The sequence below is a fragment of the Bubalus kerabau genome, chromosome 3, assembly GCF_029407905.1.
Source record: "Bubalus kerabau isolate K-KA32 ecotype Philippines breed swamp buffalo chromosome 3, PCC_UOA_SB_1v2, whole genome shotgun sequence".
Classification (NCBI taxonomy): domain Eukaryota; kingdom Metazoa; phylum Chordata; class Mammalia; order Artiodactyla; family Bovidae; genus Bubalus; species Bubalus kerabau.
This window is the reverse complement of record NC_073626.1, coordinates 87811116-87817578: the sequence shown is the minus strand read 5'-3', so window position 1 is coordinate 87817578 and position 6463 is coordinate 87811116.

The following is a 6463-nucleotide window of genomic DNA, read 5'->3' as shown; positions in this document are numbered from 1 at the left end:
TCCTTGTTTTTTGACTCTTACTCCTTGTCCTGTAAACAGGCTTGAAACTTTAGATTCCCTTTCAAAATGTTCTTCCCATCTCTTTCCCTCTTTTTGCATTTTTTTTTAACAATTCCTATTCAGAGATCATCTATTCTCATTACATCCATTTTTTCACCTCTGCAAATTCTCTCTCTGTTGAAGAGCATTTATTAGGTTCACTTGTTATAGGTTAGTTTTCCTTCAGCCAAACACATAATTAAGTCAAATTGAGCACTCATCACAAAGCATTTTAAAGAACATTTTTACTGCATCCCAATCACTGGATATTGTAAACAAAGATGTATGTGGCATTAACTATCCATCCCTTCATCCACCATCATAGTCCCAGAGCACGTTATGATTGGGCATTCTTTTCCTCAGAATGATTATGAGGTTATGATTATGACCTTACCTGGGCCAGAAGATGACTCTGCTGGTCCACTTGCTAAGACCTTTGTCTAGAAGAATGCTGGAAAAGTAGGACTGCGTCTCTAGGCATCTTTTGAACAGGATGGATATGATCAGAACACGGGCATCTTACAATTCTTCTCTTGTATATAACTCCATTCAGAGAAGTCCTGACCTCTCCCCATAACCGCTATACCAACAGTTGGCATCCTCTTAAATCAATTCAGTTCCATTTCACACTTTTACAGAGGCACTCAATCTTTTGAAACAATTCAGCTATTTTACAATTACTTCGATAAAGTGTAACATTTTAAAATTAAATACTATGTTATCTGTAAAAACTCTCTCAAACTTATTATACATTTTAAGGCAAAAATATATATATTTTTTCTGAACAGAACAACTTTTTCTTTGCTAATGAGAGGTTATCTAACCATACTTGATGGTAAAATTCTCTTTCCTAAATTGTTACGTGTTCTCCTTTTTTCTTATGTCTGCCCTGCACACCCTCCCTGGGGTAGGATAATCCGCAAAAAGACTTTGAAAAACCTCCTGGACACTCCACAGTTCAGTGAAACCTGTTGGAAGTAATCTCTCGTTTATGGCATTGATCACTGTGTTTCATATATTATTGATATTTATGATATGGCTAATTTATGAATTTGTGAATGTGGCAAGTAAATCTTAAAAGCAAAATTCTTAAGTTACTCATTATGGAGTAAAAAATTCTCTCTACTGGGTAAAAGATCCTTATTTTACTCACTGTTTTCTGTGCGTAAAATATAATACCTTACAAACAGTAGGCTCTTTAGTTGCTTTTTTCTTTCTGCCATTAGAATGGTATCATCAGCATATCTGAAGTTTTAGATTCCAGCTTCTGATTCATCCAGCCAGGCATTTGCATAATGAACTTTCAGTTTGGTTAGTTCAGTCTCAATTGTGTCTGACTCTTTGCGACCCGCTGGACTGCAGCATGCCAGGCTTCCCTCTCCATCACCAACTCCTGGAGCTTATTCAAACTCACGTCCATCTAGTCAGTGATGCCATCCAACCATCTCATCTTCTGTTGTCCCCTTCTCCTTCCACCTTTAATCAGTCCCAGCATCAGGGACTTCTCCAATGAGTCAGTTCATCACATCAGGTGGCCAAAGTATTGGAGTTTCAGCTTCAGCATCAGTCCTTCCAATGAATATTCAGGACTGATTTCCTTTAGGATGGACTGGTTGGATCTCCTTGCAGTCCAAGGGACTCTCAAGAGTCTTCTCCAACACCACAGTTCAAAAGCATCAATTCTTCAGCACTCAAATTTCTTTATAGTCCAACTCTCACATTCATTCATGACTACTGGAAAAAAACGTAGCTTTAACTAGATGGACCTTTGTTGGAAAAGTAATGCCTCTGCTTTTTAATATATGTCTAGCTTGGTCATAGTTTTTCTTCCAAGGAGCAAGCATCTTTTAATTTCATGGCTGCTGTCACCATCTGCAGTGATTTTGGAGTCCCCCAAAATAAAGTCTTTCACTGTTTCCATTGTTTCCCCACCTGTGTGCCATGAAGTGATGGGACTGGATGCCATGATCTTAGTTTGCTGATTGTTGAGTTTTAAGCCAACTTTTTCACTCTCCTCTTTCACTTTCAAGAGGCTCTTTAGTTCTTCTTCCCTTTCAGTCATAAAGGTGGTATCATCAGCATATCTGAGGTTATTGATATTTCTCCCAGCAATCTTGATTCCAGCCTATGCTTTATCCAGCCTGGCATTTCACATGATGTACTCTGTAATATAAGTTTAATAAGCAGGGTGACAATATACAGCCTTGACGTACTCCTTTCCTGATTTGGAACCAGTCTGTTGTTCCATGTCCAGTTCTAACTGTTGCTTCTTGATCTACATACAAATTTCTCAGGAGGCAGGTCAGGTGGTCTAGTATTCCCATGTCTTTAAGAATTTCCCACAGTTTGTTGTGATCCACACAGTCAAAGGCTTTGGTGTAGTCAGTAAAGCAGAAGTAGATGTTTTTCTGGAACTCTCTTGCTTTTTTGATGATCCAGCAGATGTTGGCAATTTGATCTCTTTTTCTCCTGCCTCTTCTAAATCCACCTAACATCTGGAAATTCACAATTCATGTACTGTTAAAGCCCGGCTTGGAGAATTTTGAGAATTACTTTACTAGCGTGTGAGATGAGTGCAATTGTGTGGTAGTTTGAGCATTCTTTGGCATTGCCTTTCTTTGGGATTGGAATGAAAACTGACTTTTTCCAGTCCTGTGGCCACTGCTGAGTTTTCCAAATTTGCTGGCATATTGAGTGCAGCACTTTTACAGCATCATCTTTCAGGATTTGAAATAGCTCAACTGGAATTCCATCACCTCCACTAGTTTTGTTCTTAGTGATGCTTCGTAAGGTCCACTTGACTTCACATGCCAGGATGTCTGGCTCTAGGTGGGTGATCACACCATCACAGTTATCTGGGTCATGTAGATCTTTTTTGTATAGCTCTTCTGTGTATTCTTGCCACTTCTTCTTAATATCTTCTTGCTTCTGTTAGGTCCATACCATTTCTGTCATTTATTGTGCTCATCTTTGCATGAAATGTTCCCTTGGTATCTCTAATTTTCTTGAAGAGATCTGTAGTCATTCCCATTCTATTTCTTTGCATTGATCACTGAGGAAGGCTTTCTAATCTCTCCTTGCTCTTCTTTGGAACTTTGCATTTAAATGGGTATGTCTTTCCTTTTAGGGCTTCCCTGGTGGCTCAGATGGTAAAGCATCTGCCTGCAATGCGGGAGACCCAGGGTCAATTCCTGGGTTGGGAAGATCCCCTGGAGAAGGAAATGGCAATCCACTCCAGCACTCTTGCCTGGAAAATCCCATGACAGAGGAGCCTGATTGGCTACAGTCCATGGGGTCGCAAAGAGTCAGACATGACTGAGTGACTTCATTTCACTTCACTTAGCTTCTCTTCTTAGCTATATGTAAGGCCTCCTCAGACAACCATTTTGCCTTTTTGCATTCCTTTTTTGGGGGATGGGCTTGATCACTGCCTCTTATACAATGTCACAAACTTCTGTCCATAGTTCATCAGGGACTCTGTCTATCAGATCTAATCCCTTTAATCTATTTGTTACTTCCATTGTAAAATCATAAGGGATTTGATTTCAAACATACCTGAAAGGTATAATGGTTTTCCCTACTTTCTTCAATTTCAGTCTGAATTTGGCAATAAGGAGTTCATGATCTGAGGCACAGTCGGCTCTCAGTCTTGTTTTTGCTGACTGTATAGAGCTTCTCCATCTTTGGCTGCAAAGAATATAATCAATCTGATTTTGGTATTGACCATCTGGTGATGTCCATGTGTAGAGTCTTCTCCTGTGTTGTTGGAAGAGGGTGTTTCCTATGACCAGTGTATTCTCTTGGCAAAACTCTGTTAACCTTTGCCCTGCTTTGTTTTATACTCCAAGGCCAAACTTGCCTATTACTCCAGGTATCTCTTGACTTCCTACTTTTGCATTCCAGTCCCTTCCAATGAAAAGGGCATCTTTTGAGGGTGTTCTATAAGGTCTTACAGGTCTTCATAGAACCGTTCAACTTCAGCTTCTTCTGCATTACTGGTCAGGGCACAGACTTGGATTACTGTGGTATTGAATGGTTTGCCTTGGAAATGAACAGAGATCATTCTGTCGTCTTTGAGAATGCATCCAAATACTGCATTTCAGACTCTTTTGTTGACTATGAGGGCTACTCCATTTCTTCTAAGGGATTCTTGCTCACAGTAGTAGATATGATGGTCATCTGAGTTAAATTCATCCATCCCAGTCCATTTTAGTTCACTGATTCCTAAAATGTTGATGTTCACTCTTACCATCTCCTGTTTGACCACTTCCAATTTGCCTTGATTCATGGACCTAACATTCCAGTTTCCTATGCAATATTGCTCTTTACAGCATGGGACTTTACTTCCATCACCAGTCACATCCACAGCTGGTTGTTGTTTTTGCTTTGGCTTCCTTTCTGTTCTTTGTGGAGTTATTTCTCCACTGATCTGCTGTAGCATATTGGGTACCTACCAACCTGGGGAGTTCATCTTTCAGTGTCCTATCTTTTTGCCTTTTCATGGGGTTCTCAAGGCAAGAATACTGAGGTAGTTTGCCATTTCCTTCTCCAGTGGACCACATTTTGTCTGAACTCTCTACCATGACCCGTCCATTTTGGATGGCCCAAATGGCATGCCCTACATGGCATGGCTCATGATGTACTTTGCATATAAGTTAAATAAGCAAGGTGACAACATATAGCCTTGATATACTCTTTTCCCTATTTGGAACCAGTCAGCTGTTTCATGTCTGGTTCTAACTGTTGCTTCTTGACCCACATAGAGGTTTCTCAGGAGACAGGTAAGGTGGTCTGGTACTATAATCTTGTTAAGAATTTCCCACATTATTGTTTGTGGCCCATACAATCAAAGGCTTTACTGTAGTCAATGAAAGAAAAGTAAGTGTTTTTCTGGAATTCCTTTGCTTTATCCACGATCCAATGAGTGTTGGCAATTTGATCTCTAGTTCCTCTGCCTCTTCTAAACCCAGTTTGTACATCTGGAAGTTCTTGGTTCACATACTGCTTATGCCTAACTTGAAGGATTTTGAGCCTAACCTTGCTAGCATGTGAAATAAATGCAATTGTACAGTAGTTTGAACATCCATTAGCATTGCCTTTCTTTGGAGCTGGAATGAAAACTTATTTTTTCCAGTCCTGTGGCTACTGCTGAGTTTTCTAAACTTGCTGTGTATTGAGTGCAGCACTTTCACAGCATCATCTTTTAGAATTTTAAATAATTCAACTGGAATTCCATCAGGTCCATTAGCTTTGTTCATAATGTTTCTTCCTAAGGCCCACTTGACTTGATACTCCAAGATGTCCAGTTCTAGGTGAGTGCTTACACCATAAGGGTTATCTGGTCATTTAGACCTTTCTTGTGTCATTCTTCTGTATTATCACCAACTTTTCTTCATCTCTTCTGCTTCTGTTAAGTCCTTACCATCTCTGTCCTTTATCATGTCCATTCTTGCATGAAATGTTCCCTTGATATCTCCAATTTTCTTGAAGATATCTCTAGTCTTTTTCATTCTATTGTTTTCCTCTATTTCTTTGCCATGCTCATTTGCAAAGGCCTTAATCTCATCTTGCTATTCTCTGGAACTCTGCAATCAATTGGATATATCTTTCCCTTGCTCCCTTGCCTTTCATTTCTCTTCTTCCCTTAGCTATTTGTAAAGGCTCCTCAGACAACCACTTTGCTTTCTTGCATTTCTTTTTCTTTGGGATGTTTTTGGTCACTGCTTCCTGTACAAAGTTACAAAGCTCCATCCATAGTTCTTCAGTCACTCTGTCTACCAGATCTAAAACCCTGAATCTATTCATCACCTCCACTGTATAATCATATGGGATTTGATTTAGGTCATAACTGAATGGCCTACTGGTTTTCCCTACTTTTTCAGGGAACTAGAGAGCCTGTTAATGAGGGTGAAAGAGGAGAGTGAAAAAGCTGGCTTGAAGCTAAAAAACAAAACAAAACAAAACAAAAAAACAGAGATCATGGCATCTATTTCTACCACTTAATGGCAAACAGAAGGGGGAAAGTGGAAGCAGTGACAGATTTCACTTTCTTGGGCTCCAAAATTACTGTGGACGGTGACTGCACCCATGAAATTCAAAGACACTTGCTCCTGGAAAGGAAAACTATGACAAACCTAAACAACATATTAAAAAGCAGAGACATCACTTTGTTAACAAAGGTCTGTATAGTCAAAGCTGCGGTTTTTCTAGTGGTCATGCACAGATGTGAGAGTTGGGCCATATAGAAGGCTGAGGGCCAAAGAACTGATATTTTTGAACTGTGGTGCTGGAGAAGACTCTTGAGAGTCCCTTGGACTGCAGGGAGATCAAATCAGTCCTAAAGGAAATTAACCCAGAAAATTCATTGGAAGGACTGATGCTGAAGCTGAAACTTTAATACTTTGGCTACCTGATGCAAAGAACT